Genomic DNA, 19,975 nt, shown 5'->3' with positions numbered 1-19,975 from the left:
CTTTAAAGCACTATGTTAGCTATTTACTGCTAGAACAAAATATAGAGGATAATCAGCTTCTGAGGTGGGAAATTTTATTTTTAGAGAGTTTATTTTTTCTTTCTTTCTGATTTTTTTTGGAGTTTTTTTTGTTTTTTTGAGACAAGCTCTCACTCTGTAGCCCAGGCTGCATATGATTTCCCAGTGGATTCATCTGCCTCAGTTCCAGCTCAGGTTAAAAGTCGCACCACATGCGCACCCCTTCTCCTTTGATCTTTTTACCTTTGAGTCTGTGACAAAGCACTATCTCCTGACGGGGAGAACATGCCTGAGGAAGCTTCCCCCTCACATGATCACCACGCTGAAAAGGAAGACTCACTCAGAGGGAGAAAAGAGAGTCCCAATGTCACCCACAAGGGATCCATTCTACTTAAAATCCCTTCTTGTCTTTCAAAACTACCAATGCATTGATTAATAACCAATGTTACTTAATAATGAAAGAGAAATCATCAAGAATTTCACTAAAACAAACACAGGTAAAACAAAGCAATGTGCAAAGTGAGTATGTAGTATGGCTGAAGCCCTTCCTTCCATACAAATATCTGGTTCAGATTTAAAGAGACTGGATTGGCATGAAAATTGACAAGGTAGAGGAAATACCACTTCACTATGCCAAGTCTTTGAAGTTAAAAGTACAGTTTGGGCTTTGAAAGAGAAGAAATAAAGGATTATTTTTAAATAGAATATGAAGCTAACTTAAGAGGTTGCTTAAATGTTTTATCACTGAGGACAATAGCAGTCTGTATTCTTTCCAAAATATCTCTAGAGACTGTAAATTAACATTCTGAAGATGATGCTTTAAAGAAATCATGGGAGAACTATAAAACTGTGTCAGTTCCATCGCCCTCCCAGTTACCCGAAATAAATCAGTTACCCAAGGAAGCAATAGAAACAATTGGAGCAGAAACAGTAATACAATCATGCCTGAAGAGAATAATTCAAACCTGAAAAAAAAAGTTTGCATTCTTGAATGGGTCAGAGGTCTCCTACGATCAGTGCATGGTACCAGAGATGTGCATTCATGTTGGCGTCTGCAGATGTGAGCATGAAACCATAGGGAAAGCTTCTGAGGAAAAGTAAGTACGGACAGAAATGCGGGTTAAAAACAAAACATTTAATAGAGACCACCTATGATTAACTTTGTGAAAGTGACAATAGTTTTCCTGACATTGTGTGTTCAAAATGTCTTTGGTTTTCTTAAATTTTCTCAAGTTTTAAACTGTTTTTGACTTTTATTAGTACATATTTTCAGACCATAGTGACTACTTGCGTTGTAGAGCTTCACTCATGTACAAAACACATTGTAGTTCATTTTCCCCTTCTTTCCACTCTTTTTTACTTTTTGCAGCACCAAATTCAGTTATCTATCTTATAAGACTTTGTAAATATATACCCCCACACACAGATTGCAAACCAGAGTAACAGGCTTGAACAGTACTCCAAATGGCTTCACATTCTAGACAGCGCAAGCAGAAGACAACCTTTCAGGAATGATCAGAACATGCCAAAATTGGCCTTATTATGGTACATGAAGATGTCTAATCAAAACACGTAAAGTATCTTGTCCTCCTGTTACAAACATTTGAGTTTTGCACTTTAACAGACACAACTGCAACTACCAGTAGAAACATTCATAGATACAAATTGCAGAAGCCACTCACAGCTACGTCACCATTTTAAGATCACTTTAAAAGTAAAAATAATAACTCTACCACCACTTAGGTAAAAATAAACGTTTTCTATTTACAATATTTTAATATTTGTGTGGGTTTTTTACGTTTTACATTGTATATTTGTGTCAAAGGTGAAAAGAATCACTGTATCAGGCTTAGGAACAAGTTTGCCTTACAAATGCTCTACCGGAATAGAATGTGTTCATGAGTCAGGGACTTCCTTTGCAAGGACTATAATGAGTATAGGAAATTGTGAGTCACTGGCTTGAGCTATCTAAATTCTGTGTCTTTCCTGTGTCATCACAGTGTTCTTGGAATTTAAAATATAAATATCTTTCTTCTACCCTCATGCTTGTGCTCATATACTATTAAAATTGTGAATTGTTGGCTCAGAACCATTAGGGAGGGCAGGCGATCTGATTTTGACTTTCTTCTTCATCTATGCCCTCTTGCTGATACCAAGCAAAAATGACTCTAAGGGAGTCCATTGCAGAACCTGAAGTTTTCATCAGAAATGAAAGACTGCTTCAATGTCAACCCATTTGTAGATGTCTGAGAGCAATTTCTCTTTGAAAGTTTCCTCTCTGGACCTATATGAAGACTTGAGAGAAAAATCACAATAAAATATATGGGATATTTTTAAAATGTGGGACAGAGAAGGGTGTCAGAAAAAAAAAAAAGGCACTTTGGACTAGATTTCAAATGAGCAAGTTCAAAGTTAGAGTGCAAATGTGGATGAAGAGGAGGGTGAGAATGTCCAAAGCATCTCTCCTATCAGACAATAATCTCGTATTGGGAGCCTGCTGAATCTCAGGATAGTTTATTGAGAAAAACATGCAGCCAGAAGAGCTGCAATTGTATGAGAAAAATCATCTGTGAGTGAGCACCTGACTTCCTGAATCAATCTTGCCCCTGCACTTCTTCAATTACATGGGAGTATAGAATGTGTATAGGGAGTATAGAATGTACAATTTGTGAACGTGACCACACAACTTACTGTTCCAATTAGAAAGGTTTGGGGGAAAAGGGATTCTACTATCAATTTTGTTGAAGTTGAATTTTCTTAAGCACAATGAGATATGTAATCATCCTAAAATATCAGCTCTGTGTTCTTATAATAACTGTATTCAGTATCTTCATTGACATTTAGATTTATTAATTAGATTTTACATGACAGAAAGGTAATTCCATAGAGAGAAAAGGTAGATAGCCAAAGACTTCTACATGAAATTCTTACTTCCCACGTGTAGGAGGTTTCCTACAGCACTGTTATTACACAGAGGAATATTTGCTAAAGGAAAGATCATAAACTAAAAACCTGGAAAGTTACTTGTTGTGTTATGTATAAATGATAATATGTTAGCAAGTTTACCATATTGCTTGTCTTGCTGTTATGTGAACATCAGAAGATTTAAAACCCTACTGTTCATTATTTCTTCAGATTTACTTTTTCTGTATATTTGTTTCCTTTAAGGTTTTTGCATTTTGAGTTATGATCTCATCTTGATTGTAGAAACCCTGTATCTCCAGAATTCCTGCATTTTTTGCTGTTATCTCCACTCCAGGAGATAATATGCCACATTTTATTTTACATTTTGCAGGAAATTTGCTAATATATGTGATTCAAATAAATGTGAAACCCCAAATCTCTGTTTATAGTTATGTATCTGAGGGATTATTCTAAGATCAGAATGAGAATACCACTTTATGATAAATGCAGCAGAAATTTATGCACAACACTACTGGACTTTGGTTGGTAGAGTTAATCTGGGAAACTGGGATATTTGACTTTCATACTACTCAAACTAGAGAAAGAAACTGTTACTAAAGATGAATTAGACCATAAGTTTAGATGTAAATATGGTTTATTCCATTTTCTGTTTCAGAACCCCACCAATTGGATATATCATAGGTCTTAGATGTTTATTTGGCTTATGCTTCTGTGATTTTGAATGCCTAAAATTCAAGGATCACACCTGGTGAGGATTTTCCAGCTGCATCATAACACTGAGAACATAATAAAGGAATATTTGTGTGAGAAAAGCCTTTCCCAAAAAACTCTATCATTGCCAATCAGCCTACGGTTCTTTTCCTGCACTCAGATGGAAATTTGTAGCAGCAAAGTACAGCTCTTCTAGTAGCCCTGTAGTGGTGTTACTAGGTGACACCAGATAATGTCCAGATGTCAACAGGTGACACAGCCAACTGCTGTTAGCTGTTGCTGACATCCACTACCTTCTGGTGCTAGCCTGTGCCATACACTGGAGGTCAAGGCTGACTGCTGGTGTCTAGAGTTCTTACATGCTACTTAGTGTTTAAAATGCTTTCTTTTGAAACATCTGTTCTCTTCACACTACTTGAAATTTAAAAAATATATATGCAAGAAGATTTTCAGGACTTTTGGAACACATGCTACCTGAGAAACAATTCACAGACAGTTTTATAGGACCATCGAAACAAGTGTTTTTTTGACAGGGTCTGTACTGAACCACAGAGATGTCTGTACACAGAAGGGCCCCATTCTAGTCTAAATAGAGAAATGGTCTTGGGAGTGTCGCCTATATGGCAGCATCAGGAAGGGACAGGATTGAAATCAGGGAACCTTCTAGAAAGCCCTGCTCTGAGCTGGAAGATCCAATAAGGAGTCCAGTCTCCGTTCTAGGAGGATGTCCCCTCACTTCTTCTGAAAAGCAACAGTAACATGGGAAGTGGAAGGAGCTGCATCATGGGTGGGTGAGGGCCCATGAATGCGGCTGCACCCTTGCAGGATGGAGAGTGGCAGCCAGATGGTCAGGGAGGCCACTGGAGCAAGTTCTATTGCATTTTAGGGGCTGAGGGCGAGCAGAACAAAGCTGGGGTGGGTCCGTCAAAGCCAAAATCTCCCTCCAGCCACCATCTCTGTCTCACTTTTATAAAAAGTGAGGGCATTTATGACCTATTTGGCTATTATGCCTGCCCAGACTGGAAGAAAAACTGGAAAAAAAAATCTCATACTAATTTATATTGCCACATGGTGAATAATTATTCCAAATTATGTATTGAATTAATCCAGATCTTTTTTCATGGCTGAGTTAATCTCACAAGTGGCATGGATATCACACAGTGGGATTCTGGTACAATGATTATGAGGTTCTGTACCATGATGTCTAGTATATTTAATCTGAAGATTTCTTAAACTTGTATTTGACTGTTTTATTTTATGATATAGAGATAAAGGAACAAATCTTACACATACATAACCAGAGAGCAAACTAATACACTCTTGTACCTGGCAGAGAGAATAAAATATAAAAGGGTACCACAGGCAAAATAAAACTGATGAAGGTTGGATATTTTATTCTCAAACCATGATACTGAGCAATATGCCAAATATTACAGTTAGAAATACTGTGATTTATAAGTCAAAACACAAAAAATTGTTAAGTAACCAGTGACTTCGATGGAAGGTCATATATGTGTTCATTATGAAATATTTAAATACAGATTACAGACAAATGGTTGATTCTAAAAATGATATACTAAGACAGAAAAACCATTAACACAGAATGCATACAAACACTATAAACATTTTTAGAAGAACTATGTTTCAAAAAATATTTATAAAGCAGCCTAAAATTTAACTATAGAAATATAGAAGTATTCTATATAAAAATATTTAACAATGATAACCAAAATTAAAAATTCAGTCTGGTTGCTCTGTACATTGCCAAATAAGATTGGGGATAATTGATTTAAAGTAAGAATAAAAAAAAAAAAAAAACATGTACTCTGTGCCCTCTTACTATCTAGTAATAGGCAATTGTCAATTAAAGATCAATTCTCATAGTGGTCGAAGTTCAAAACTAGTGTACAATTATTTGAAAGAATCTCCAGCAGGTGATTACAAATCTTAAAATATGATATTCTTTGAATAAAATTATATTAAATCTAATATATATACTTATTTATTGACAATTTTGGAATAAAATTACTGTATATCTATGCATAAAATAAACAGATATAAATGGTGTTTTAAGGCATTTTATTACCTAAAATTATAGTCAGGATGTACAATGAAAAAGACCATACAATTTCCTTCTGCCTGCAACACTGAAAGTTATTTGAACGTGTGCGAATTGCAACTGGGTGACGTATCATTATAAAGAAAAGGAAAACTTTTGTTTTTGTTTGTGTGGTTTCCTTGACTTTTATTTTCCAGAATCTGTAGTATGGTTACCGATAAAAACGAAAAAGACCAAAAAAAAAAAAAAAAAAAAAAAAAAAAAAAAAAAAAAAACAATTTGAATAATATATTCTTTAAAATGTTAAAGAAATAATTTTTCTATTTTAAATTCAAATATTATCATGTACTACTAACATGGGACCCATAATTACTACAAAATAATACTATTAAAATTTTTCACCTGTACTATTGGCTCTCATGAGGTCTGGCTGCCACTGTGTTCCATGTCACATTCACCTTGGACAGGGAGACTCTGAGTGACACCTTTCTGATTCTTGTGGGGGAGGGACAAGCTCTTTGAAAAAGTACTTACTGTAACTGAGAGATTTCAATCAGAAATATCCATTGCTTCAGCTGGCATATCTTTCACTTGAAAACTCACAAATAACACAAAAAAATTATTATAAAGATAATGCATTTTAAATAATGTTTCAATTATTTCATAATTGCTACCTCACAGAAAAGTATGGCTGCTATGGTAACCAACCTCCGAAAGTGGCTTTTTTTCCTGCTGTGTGAGCCCTGTGTAATCACAGTCTTCAGATACATGAGATTTGTGAGTATGATAAAATATCTCTCCTATTGTTACACTGCTTCCCATGGACAACATGATTTGTTTTCAGTTGGATTTAAGGACCTGAGTTGTTAATTTTGAGTTAGTTCATGCAGGAGTTATCTTGGGTGAGTCTGACATAGTCAGATAAACTTTCTAAAACTTCTGGAGAAATCTGAAGGCAGGGAATTACATTGCTGTGTCTTGAAGCAAACTGCCATGCTGCACAGAAGCCACCTAGCAGACCACAGAGGTCCGCATACAGGAGTCAGTAACCTTCATTAGATTATAACGAGAAGGTGGAATCTCAGTTTGACAACCATGAGGAGCGACATTCTGTCAAGATTAAACGAAATTAGAAGAGGATCCCAAATCAGAGGAAACTGCACTTGAATGGCACCTTGACTGGACTTCGTGAGCGTCCCACAGATCCATAAGCACACTCAAGATCCACAGGAGTTGGAAAGTAGTAACAACTGTATTTACAGAGAAATACAGAATACGATTACCCACCAAACCTAAAAAATGTTAATAGTCCTCACAGTGGAAAAATAGCTGCAATTCCAAGTACAGGGATAACATCTCTTTATTGAATCCATTTTATGCTGTTGAACTGTCAGACTTTGAACGAACATGCTGTTTAACAACAATGAATTAAAGAAGAGGTGTTGGTTTCTTATCCACGACAAAATAGAGTAACAGTGAATTGGAGAACAATAACCTTTGACTTTATTTTATTAACACCTTCAGCAGATTTATACACATTTTATTCTCTCTTGCTTGTAATATTAAGTTTGTGATTATTTAAAGTTCATTTTTGCAAGTGTGAATTAGCACAGCTACTTACTTTTCTGTCAATAGTGAATAAGTGAGAAAAGATTCATTAAAATTAATTACCTGTCACTTAATATCTATGCCTTTTTCATATACATGTAATTAACCATACTCCACACTGATGTTGTTACTTACATACAAGGGACTTTCTTCATCTACTTAGGAAGGAAAAATATGGAAATATCCTTTTACTTTAGCAATAAGAGAAAAAATCATATTAAACTCTTGATACCCTAACCATTGGTGCTCTAAAATCACATAGCAACCAGATTGAAATCTAAGAAAAGATCCTATTACAAGAAAATCATTGAAAGTCAAGTAATTTAAAAAAAATAAATTTCTAAAAGCAAAATGCATTAGCCTGAAAATACAGAGTTCACAGAGCCACAGACAAAGTGAACTGTAGGCTCTGATCCACACACGTTCATACTGTACCTATCAGAAAGATTGAGAACTGTATAAGAAATGAATTTTCCTTTGTTGATTACAAGCATGTGCAAGCAGCCTATAAAAGCAGCCCAATCCATCCTCTAGTAAAAACTCAAAACTCGGCTTCAGTGGATCCCCAGACCTAAGTAAACCCTACCACACAGTGACCAAGAGTATATACTAAGCAACTAAGAGCAAATCAAACCTCTAATCCTCCAGGAGGAGCAAGGTGCTTTCTGGGGCCGGATCAAAAGAGATCATTCAGTGTTGTAGAAGGACGAGGCTCACTGAGAAAACCCCATGCAAATTGTGGGGTGCCTTTTAAGGCTCTTAGTATAAGACCAGGTACTTAATGCAATGGCTCAGCTTCTGCCTGGCAATTATCAAGTCCTGAGTTCAATTTCAAGTTTAAAAAAAAGAGAGAGAAAGAAAGAAAGAAAGAAAGAAAGAAAGAAAGAAAGAAAGAAAGAAAGAAAGAAAGAAAGAAAGAAAGAGACCAATGCTATAGGAAAATGTAGAACACCTTCTCCCACCACCCATCACCAAGATTAAAGAACAGAAAAATAACATTAATTAAAAGCAAGAGTGTAGGAAAAAGCTAATGAAAAAATATAAAGGAAGATGTGAAACAAACACAGGACTAGATGTTGAGGAAAACACATGGACAAACCGGTTGGCACTCTGAGCACAAAGTAAATGTAGATGATTTGTGATCAGTAGAAGTGAAGATCACCGTTATCCACAATAAGCAAGCAATCCAAATGGGCTCCTCCAATCTGATTAGATCCTTTGAGCATACTTAGGCAAAGAAGAATGATAACTGCTTTCAGGAAAAACATGTTTATCCCTGCCTTATGTGCTGTACACATGATATCTACTTCCCAAACAAAGTTAAAAAGAAAATTAAATCAAATTCATAGACAGACAAATGGCAAACATGGTCAGTTTTCCACTACTCAAACACAAAGGTTCAGATACTATAGTGAATGTAGAATCAGACTCCATGAAGAGGCTGAAAGCTGTTTTGTTCTTTTATTTCCCTTGAAATTAACTATTCTGCTTCCATTGGCTTCTAATTGTTATTGCCTAGTAAAATGCTTCTTTCAAAATTTTTATATGAATGTGATCATTTGAGAAAATGCATTCTCATAGGTATATTAAACAACTTTAAATGTAATCATGTGTACCTAGCATTTTGGATTGTTTTTTCCATCGATTCTCTCTAAAGGTGTTCCTGGAAAAACTATGTACATGATTCAAATACCTGCACCATTGCAGGCCATGAAAAGCTCATAGTGCTTATAATAGTGTCTTTCTGTGGCATGGGAAAGTACTAGGTCTTTCTAAGATCATTGTAATCTATGTTTGCAAACTGAATTACGTGCTCTAGGGCACTGAACGGTCATTTATTAGTTCAGTAGCGTCTTTGAAGATGCTTTACCTTGGCTTCAGTTCTAACGTAATCAACATTTTGTATTTTATACACTTCATCCACTCTTGTGGGTAACTATTCTAGAATCACCATGCCGGAAAACAATGTTAAAAGAGACTGGATATTTTTTTCTAAAATGTCAGCTGCCTTACATTAACATACTCCATTAATGATTCTTTTAATTACACAAGTAAAAGGTGTTTGAGATTTTAGCTATGATTGTTGTGTTATCCCCTCAAAATAAGACTTGATTTTATTATAAACTAAATGAAGTAAAGATAATGGTAATCTCTCACTTTACTCATAGTTAAACATTCAGATTCCCACAGTAAAAGCCGAAATCCACACGTACTACATTGTAGATATTTTTATTCATCCATATACATGTATGATAAAGATTAAGTATAAATTAGGTGCATAGGAGGTTAAAGATGATAGTTAATATAATAGAAAACTCATAATGCAGTATAAAAATTAATTAAAACTTACAAATTTGGGGGCCCCAGAGATTTAGCTCAGCAGTTCAAGCACTTGCCTGATAATGTGAAGTCAAGAGTTCAATTCCTGGTACAAGGAAAACTATGTTTACTTTTTTATATGCAGGAGTTTCCACTTAGTAGTTTAAACTACTGTTGGTCATAAGTGGATGAAACCACAGAAAATGAAACTGATGAGGAATGAATGTTACATTTCACAGAGAAGTACTTTAAGAATAATAAAATAGTTAAATAATTGAGCTCAAATTTCAGAATTATATGCAGTATTAAAATATTTCCCACCTTTTTAAAGTTACTTTTTCAGTATTGAAAATATGAAAATAGTGCAATAAAACATCTATAAACTTCTAGAAGTGAATAATATACAAATACATAAATTTCTCTAGAAGTTTCAAATACTGTTAAAACCATATGTATAGAAAAATATACACTATCATGTTAAAAATTTAAGAAAACTAAATGTTCAACTATGTAATTTAAGTTATATATAGTTGCAATAATTATAAATGTAATTAAAATAATAGTCTTTTAAATAGTTATTGCAGCAAATATTTAACTATTACTTGGAAGTTATTTAAAATAATGTATTTTAAATAGAAATATGCAAGTTGTCTCAATAAGATAATGTTATTAAATTTAAGTGGAAGCATTACATACATACATACATAGGAAGTGAACATACATGAACAATATAAGAATGCAAGCAGCCAGATTGATAAATTTAATTTAATTAGCCTTCAGCGACCACTTGCTAGAGACCCCTGTTTCAGAGTCCCACGGCAGGCACTGAACTGGAAAGTTACAAAGCTTTTAAAACAGGAAACCACAAAAAATACATCCTGTTGGACAAAATTTTGTAGAATCTTACATTAATTTTTGGTGGACACCTATACCCTGCTTCTTTTGTTGAGCAGGTTAATCTTTCTGCTCTGAGTACAGCTCCTTCTGCGTTTCTCATGGGATTTATACCCTGAGTAATTTTCTATTTTCCTAGGTCAAATACAGGGCACTAGTTAAATGCAGGCCTCAAGATGGCGTCAGTTATGCCAAGCAACAACATATATATGCAGTAGAGAAATTAGCAACTTCCATTGCAGATTCAAAAACCTCTTTTCTCTGATCCCTATTGAATTATGTGATTTTTTTTTAACATGATGGGTTTATGGATTGTTTTTCTTACTATTTTGTATGTCCTTAGAGAATTTTTTTTAAAACTCTCCATGTATTATTTTATGTAATCATTAAAATAAGCATTTTTGAAATAAGAACATATGCAGAATGAGTCAGTTGTCTCTAATTTATAATGCTTCTCAGAATTGGATAATCAATTTTAGAATCATTTATTTAACTTGCAGACAGAAAAAATTATGTGTAGTTTTCTCTGCTTTCAATTGAGAGCTGATCAAAAAAGAAATAATACATGTGTGACCTAGTTACTGAATATTTGTGTATTATTTTAATTAACTTCAGATTTCAAACACTACACCACATTGGCTAATTATTCAATCAAATTTGATTGATAATGGGTCTAAAAAAGATAATTCCCTGCCCAACTCCCCTAAAAACACTACTAATAAGCGACTGGCAGATCTAGTCTTACCTATAACTTTCTAATGTCATACCAATGTATGAAAAATAGGAAGAGTTATGTTTTAAGTTAATTAAACTTATTTGTGGATGTATTTTACAGCTTATAGCTTTCTTGAAGAAAGTTTAAGATTTTAAAAAGAGTTCACAGCTTTCCTTGTTATTTATTATTGTTATTATTTACCCTGAAAAAAGTCCATATTCAGTGCAAAAAAATATAAAGGAAAAAATCCCTCTGAATCTTCAGTGCAATGTCTTTAACCCCAATGGGCAAGAGGGAACACACAGTATTTTCAAAATATTGCTTAATTTCAGTTTTAGCTCAGAATAAAGTTAGAGTCAAATAGAGTCACATGAAAAACTATTATTATAATCACATTTTTTTGTGTGTGTTTGGTAGACATTAGAGGATTGCCACCATTATCTTTCCTTGCAGATATAATTTGGCCTTAGTTCCAAATCTAGGACAAGTTCCCAGTATGTATTGGTTGCATTCCTTGTGAGGAATTGGTAATGTATATTAATGCCACTCAATTCTGTTTTCATCCACGTTCTTTCCCCTTCCTCATGCCTGCCTGTTTGAATTCTAATTTGCAATAGTTCTATCTTCCTATTTCCTGTCACTTTTTGTATTGTTACTGTTTATTTTTATTTTGGTTTAACTTTTAGAAATGTATTTTTCTCCTGAGAATCAAAGAGACCCAAAGTACTCAGACTAGATAGAGATTCTCCTTGATTGATAATGGGCCTAGAAAAAGATCATTCCTGCTCCTCTATCTAAGGGTCCCAACAGATATCCTGAGTCCTGTTTCTTCTGGCGAATCTTTCTCCCTTCTGTTGAGTCATGGGTAAATATAGCATCTCTTTTATTATTTCTCAGCCGGAATTGGCTTCTATTGAGTATACCCTTTTCATCATATTCCACCTTACAGACACACACGCATGCACACACATACACCCATACGCACAGAGGCAGAGGCAGAAGTAAAGGCAGAGATGCATGGACAGAAGCAGAGAATAAGAGAAACAGAAAATCCTGAGATACAAATGGAACTTAAACTTATTGTGCAGTATAAATTACATATGCCAACAAGTATTTAAATTCTCTTTTCATAAACAGATAGTATAAGTATTGTAATAGTCATGAACCTGGGCTGGGGTGGTAGCTCAGTTGCATATGTACCTGCCTGGCAAGCTTGAGGTCTTGAGTTTGATTCCTGATAAGAAAAAAAAAAAAAAAAAAAAAAAAATCACGAACCATGAGATATAAAAATTTAGGTTGAATATTAGATAGAAATTTCTTCAGAATTTAGATCAGGAAGAACTGTTCAGGAAAAACATCAGTACCTTTGATATTTAAAATCCCATAAAATTTTATCTATTCATAGATTTTAATTGGTAGAGTTTTACAAATATTTCTGTCAGTTTCTTTCCCTCTAGAAAAATGCCAACTACATGATGGAACTTCTGAATACAGTAAATGCAGAAAAAAATACTATATAACAAATCTTTAAAACATGGATTTCAGTTACTTTGGGGTAACCAAAATTTATTTGACTGTTGATTTTTAGGAACTCTATCTTCACTAAACTCCTCTGGAAATGGGGTATTCAAATAGCATATTTATTATTTTAATGACCTGTCTGTTCTTCCAATGAGTTTGTATTTAGACAAATGAGTTTCTATTGCTTAAAAAAGATGTCAAGTTTTCACTATGCTTTTGACATTTTTCAACTTACTAGAATTGTGTCTGTGATAATAAGTGACTTTTTTCACGGAGTAGCTGCCAGTTTAAAATCCAAGCTTCAAAAGAGATTTCTCTTGGATTTATTTGAATAATTAGAAGATTCATATTTAGACAAAATTGTGAATAAGAAAAAATGAAAAATTTGCAATTCATGCTATTATTATGTAGTATCTAAAAATTAAATGTTAGGGTTTGTTTCAAAATGAAAAGGTACTTATCTGTTGTTATCAATAAACTGTATAAGGCATATATCTTTATCACCAATATTGAAAACAGACTTAAATGTTATTAAATATTGGCATATTAAAAAGCAAATATGTAAATCCCTAATCACGTATCTAATTTATTTGAAATTTATTCAAAGTTCTTACATATGAAATTATTTTCTGCCAAGTACTCTGTGTGAGGATTCAAACTTATAATTTCCTAAATAGTTGTTAATTTTTTCTAAGAAGTGTTTTGAAAATACATCAGTGAGTATTAGATATGTTTAGGGCTGGGGATATAGCTCAGCAGTGTGAATGCCTGCCTGACAAGTGTGACTTATGAGTTTGATCACCGATAGCAAAAAAAAAGTTAGACATGTTTAATGTAAATTACTGACTATAGCATTAGTTATGCATATTTTCCACTGTTTGAAAAGTATTGATTTAAAATTGTGTCAAGTTAATTTTATAAATTTAACAAATATCATATAGAAAAATGAATATTTCTTTCAAGGAAGATGATGCCAAGAAGGAATATATGTGTAACACAGATATGTAATTTTATTTTTTCAAAAGATAACCTTGAGTAAATGCACATTAAATGGCTAAATCCAAACAATTGACAATACTGAATGCTGACAATGATGCGAAGCAAAATTAACAGTCACTTATTTCCACTGTATGGAAAAACAAATGATACAGCATTGTGGAAAATAGTTTGCCTGTTTTCTTACAAAAATAAAAATTATTCTTTCCATATAAGCTATCATTATATCCATTAGCATTCACAAAAGGGAACTGAGTAGCCCCATAAAACAAAACTAAAAAAAAAAAAAAAAAAAAACAAACACAAGAAAGAAAAAAACAAAACTTCCAATAGATGATTATAGCAACTTTTCATGAGTTATGCATAACTGCAAAATTTGAAACTAACCAAGATGTTCATCAGTAAATTGATAAAAAATTGTGGCATTATTAAACATATCTCAGTTTGTAAATATATGATCAAGTATCATTCTCATGCAATGATTCGTATAATTTTCATTTTAAAAAGTTAACCACAAATTGTGATACATGTATTCACATATGTAAACACATTCACATTATTCACATATCTGTTACTATAACCTTAGTTAAATCAACTTAACTGGCTTGGTATCCTGCAAGGATTGTTAAAGCTGTAAACTAAGCACCTTTGTTGCACAAGGTCCTTCCACCATAATGTTAACACCTTGGAGCCAGCTGGACTGTGTCCTTTGAAACAGTGAACAAATAAATCTGTCCTCTAAATTGTGTAAGATAATTTGTGTCATCAGTGAGAAGTGTGACTAAGAAGTTGTATAAAAAAGTGCATTGCTGTTTTTATTCATGATCATGTATTTCAAAAGACTCTGGGAAGAGTATAGAAACGTTTGAAGATAGAAGTTACAGAAGCCTTAGTATGGTGTAGGCAGCGACTGATGGGTGATTCTACTTAGAAGTCTGAAGACCTGAATGCTTATAGTAATAATATGGACAGTAAAGGTGAGCACCAAGGTTTTTTAAATTTGTATGAGCGCTCTGTTTAGAAATGGACTTCTGGGAATGCATGTCATACTTTGACAATAACCTTATCTACATGTTTCTCGTTTGTAGCAACTGTGAGTAACGTTAAGTTTAATGGCTATGGAATAAATGAACTAGTGGAGAAAATTTCAAGGCAAACCAATGTTCAGGGTGTAGTACAGATAATCCTGACTGTTTCTAAGCATATCTACAATTTGAATAATGGGGGAATGTATAATAGAAAAACTGTAAAAACTTAAAATTTTACTTATAAAAAAGGCACATGCAAAATTAGAAGACAGAAGAGGCAGGGTAGCTGAAAGGAAAATAATCATTAAAAAGAATTAAATACTTTAAATGGAGAACAAGAAGAAAAATGCTGTGAGGCAATTTCACAAATAAGCTTCTACCTGTTGCAGGTTCAAGATGCAAAAGTATAACTGTTTCGTTTGTGAAGAAAGTCTTTGGAATCCTGTTGTGTAGCAGAGAAATCTATTTTCCAGGGTTTATTTCACCATGCTTGGTCATCTAGACACTTAGAGGTCCAAAGGGCCCTGGCTGCTGCACAAACTGACAGCACATAGTGTGTAACCATCATGATGATGGCTTTATCAGCATTCAGAATGCAAGAGTATACAGTCATCAAAGCTTCCATCCCAAATGTCAAAGGAAGGCCTGGGAAACCTAACAGTGAGTTTCTGAGAAGGCAGTGGGTGATATTGTGGGGATGCAAGAAGTGTGCTTTGTTATACAGTAGAAAATCAGAAGAGCTGAAAGCACTCAATGTCTTCTAATGAAGCTGCAGACTCAAAGGAGAGGCCATGTGAGAGCACCTAGCAAGGCCACGTAGATGGGGCTGCCTAGGAAATCTGGAACTTACTTGTTAACACCATGTACCACAGATAAGAGACTTGAATCTGCAAAATTGAGTTATTGCCCTGCAGGGATTCTTCCTAATTTTGCTGATGCTTTTCTATGCCTCTTGCCCCTCATATAATGGGATTGTTTGCCTGCCATTGCATTTTGGGGCTGTACATCTTCTTTTGTATTACTCTTTGCAGAAGTTCACAGCTTCTTCACAGATGAGACTTTGCCTTGAGTCTCAGAAAAAGCTTGGACTTGAAAGAATGCTGGGACTATTGAGAATTTTGAGAAAATAGTATTGTGTTTTTAGTTGTAAGTAACTTAGTTTTATCATATCAAGGAGAATTATGAATCATTATTTTCTTTTTCTTTTTCTTTTTTGTAGATTAATTATTTGCTTAAGGAAGTACATCTGGGTGCCAGACTGACAAAAGGTGGAATGTGATGGCTAATTCTGAAAGTCAACATAATTGGTTTGGTAGCCACATAAAAAATTAGTTATGTATACTTCTGGATGTTTCTGAGTGGGTTATGAATGTATGACTCTGGCTACTGTATATGGCCCCTGTTGTGTCTGTCTGTCTGCCTTTCTGTCTGCCTCTCTGTGTCTCTGTCTCTCTGTTTTTTTAATTTTTTTTGTCTTTTTATCTCTCTCTCTGTGTCTCTGTGTCTCTCTCTGTCTCTCTGCCTTTCTCTCCCACTATGTTTCTCTCTGTGTGTCACTGTCTCCATCTGTCTCTCCCCCATTTTCTCTCTCTGCCCTTTGCTGTTCCCTTGTCTGTTTCCTGACTGCCCTGAGCTAAGATGTTCTTACACTGGCACCTGCTGATCATGTACGATTGCTTTGAAGCTGTGAGCCAAATTCATCTTTTCTCCTTCAACCACTTAGCAGTTGACCCTGAATGTCACTGGGGCAATGTGTGTGCTTTCTTACTGACTATCCCAAGTGTCACTCAGGCAGGTGTCATTTCATCCAGTCAATTTTGTACTGAATAAGTTTAATAAAACTATCATTTTTATTTTTCCTTTTATATTTTTAAAAAATATTTAAATGCAATTTTTGATCATCCTGTATTTAAATAATTGAACTGGTGTTTAAGTTAGCATGTTGGGTAATTTGGCACAGAAACAGGCAAGCCGAAAAACACAGTATTCCAGGCAGACATATGTCAACTGTTATTCACTTAGAATTATAAACATTTAAGTCAATAAGTGGAAAATTTTTCCAAACTGTAATTTGATACATTCTCTTCCAAATAATTGTAGCATAACTCATCAACCTACATTCTAAAAATTAACCTTTTAAGATTACTTAATTTCTGTGAAATTTTAATAATGTGTCACTTTATAAAACTATTAAAATTTTATTTCCTGATTTTTGGTTTAGTAGAGAACAATTTGATTATATAGTGCTTTTACCTGCTTCCTATTCTTCACTATAATATTGATTCATGATTTTCCATGTAATTCTTCAAGCAACTAAGTTTTGAGAGTAGTTTTAATAATCTGTACCTGTCTGTTCAGTTATGTATGAAAAAATTCAAGTGAATCATTTTCTACTTACAATTATATATTTCATAAAAAGCCACATAAAACAATAATCACATATGAAAAAAATTTAATCATAAAATTTTGTTTACAAAAAGACCCTAAAAAAAGCAAGAGATAACTCATTTACTGAGAAAGAATATTTTCTACTAGTGTGATTAAATAAGAGATTTTAATCAAGATAATTAAAAGGGCTTATTGACCATCAAACAAGGAAAAAAGAAATCTAAATGCCTAAAAATAAATCACAGATAATGTTACACTTGAAATGACTCACTAGAGTTTAGATTTATGATCTATTTAAGGATTAAATCTCAAAATTTGCCATTATAGACAAGTAAACTTAACAGGGATTATAAACAAAGGCATAATTGATGCTTATTGATAGAATTAACACATATAGCCCATTGAAAACATAAAAGAATGGTTTCAAAGGAAACTGAAGAACATAGTGCAAACATGGATTTTTTAATGCTATATAGGACATCAATGAGAAGATGTCAGATCACTTTTAAATAAGATTGAAGTTATTATTGATATGGAGTCTGGCATGTAGGTAGAGTTAACTTAAGATTTTTGCAGCAATTGTGTCTGTTGTAAAAGTAAACAATAGGAAGAGAAAGTAATACACTGTAAGAAAGAATTCTAAGAAAAACAAACATTTCTCAGCAAAAGTAATCTAGTAGAAATTATCAAAATATTTGGAGGGAAAGCAAGGGAATGTCACTGTGTGTGAAAAGCAAAAGAGAGTCTCATAAAAGTAAACAATGTGCAGTATCAAATGACTAAAATACTACATCTTTCTACTAACTTGGTGACAACCAGGGTGGCTGCCATTAGCAAAATGAGTTGCATTTTCTGAGGATTAAGGATGTGTGAGGAGGTAAAGGTTGTCTTACTATTTCATCTTCTAACTATTTAAAATAATATATGTGTGCACTGCATCACAATACATCAGAAAAGTAGGAAAAGGTATGTGATCCTCTTGTATGATTTCAACCTTTCCTGAATTTTTTAACAGTGATTATAAATTCTGATTTTGTAAAGGAATTCTAATGTAGGCAGGTGATTTCAAACATGAGCAACTTATTTTAATAATGTATTATATGCATAAATAAATAATTTTGTGTAAATATCTTAGCTGAATACTTTTCTGTCTCCTTGTTTAAAACAGTTTATGTGGTTAGACATCAAAGAGAAATGCTAAACAACCTATTATTTAATAAATTGTTAAGTCTGCATTTTGAGACGCTAATCAGAATCCATATGAATAAATAGTGGGTATTTATAGTTTCAAATGAGGGAAGTAATAACTTCATAGTTCTAGCTGACTATTGTGTTTTTGGATTAATCTGAAATCTTATCATTTGGACATTCCAGTGGGCAGTCTGTCTGCACTTTGCACTCCTGCATTATATCCTAGAGGGCAGCCCGGCTGGAATATGGTGAGCCCACACTCTGAAACCTCCATTAAATCTCAGGGGCAGGCCCACTGGAAGACAATGAATTCCTGCTCTGCGATCCTCCATTACACCCTAGCAGGGACCTTGTTGAAAGACACTGAGATTGTGATCTGAGCCTCCTCCATTATATCCCAGAAAGAGGACCAGCTGTAACACTGATGGGACTCCTAAGACCCTGGAGAACAGACTGACACACACACACACACACACACACCTCGGGAGGGTGAAGTAATCAGTGAGGCCTATTGGAAGCCTCTGAAGCAACAGCGAGGAGACAGGAGCTGGACTGTAGAGAACTCCACTGATAGAAGACCAGTCCCAGGCTTCAACATCCAGAGGCCAAGATGGGCCCCATGCTCTTTTCATTTCTGGGATTCAACACAGATATCACCACAGAACCATAAACACCAATATAAGGTAGGTTCTTAGGATAGCTATAAATAACAAACTACATCTGGAAAATATCCTTATGGAAAGGATGTCTTTTTTTTTTCCTTGCAAGAGGCAAGGAAAATACACATTTCAGTGCTAGTGGTAGTGATATATAGGGCTATATATCATGGAATGTTGAGATAAATCAATATAGAAGACAACATAAGAAAAAGAAACAGGATGAAGTGGGATGCCCACCCAGACAGATCTGGAACTCAGTGAGATGGATGAAATTAGAAGTAAAACACTGATACTTTCTAAAATCATAGCAACATAAATGAATTAAAATAATTGGCAAAGACTATAGAAGGAAAAGTATCTCTCATATACAAAAAGAAACGATGGTTAAATTCAAAGATATTAGAGAAGACACAAATAAAAGAATAGATGAGCTTTAAAAAAGGTGGAGACAAAAGTGGCTAACATAGGAGAGAAATGGAATCCATGAAAGAGACACAAAAAGAGATCCAAGAGACTAAGTCACCAAAGAAATGTTATGCAACATTTTGAATGATGGAAATTATAGACTTTCAGACTTACAGGATTCCAGCTAGTGATCATGAAAAGAAAGATATCTTAAAAATTTTAGCAACAGATCATGAAAAAAATCAATCCAACAGCTACAAAATAAAGTGAAAAACATAACACAAGGTTGATTGGGATCAATGAAAAGGCTGGAAACAGCATAAATTCCTTGACAATTATAAACATATATGCACCTAATACAAGAGCACCCAATTATATGGGACAGTTATTGGTAGAAATGGAAAATCAGGTAAGCAATAACACAGTTATAACAGGACGCTTCAGTCTCCCATTGTTACAGAGAGACAGATCAACTAGACTGAAAACTATCAAAAAAATCACAGCCAAATCAAACCTGGGAATAAATAGACTTAGTATG

This window comes from Cavia porcellus, unplaced genomic scaffold, assembly GCF_034190915.1.
Source record: "Cavia porcellus strain 051 isolate PalLab524CR breed Dunkin Hartley unplaced genomic scaffold, mCavPor4.1 scaffold_14, whole genome shotgun sequence".
Classification (NCBI taxonomy): domain Eukaryota; kingdom Metazoa; phylum Chordata; class Mammalia; order Rodentia; family Caviidae; genus Cavia; species Cavia porcellus.
Note: the sequence above shows the minus strand (reverse complement) of the source record.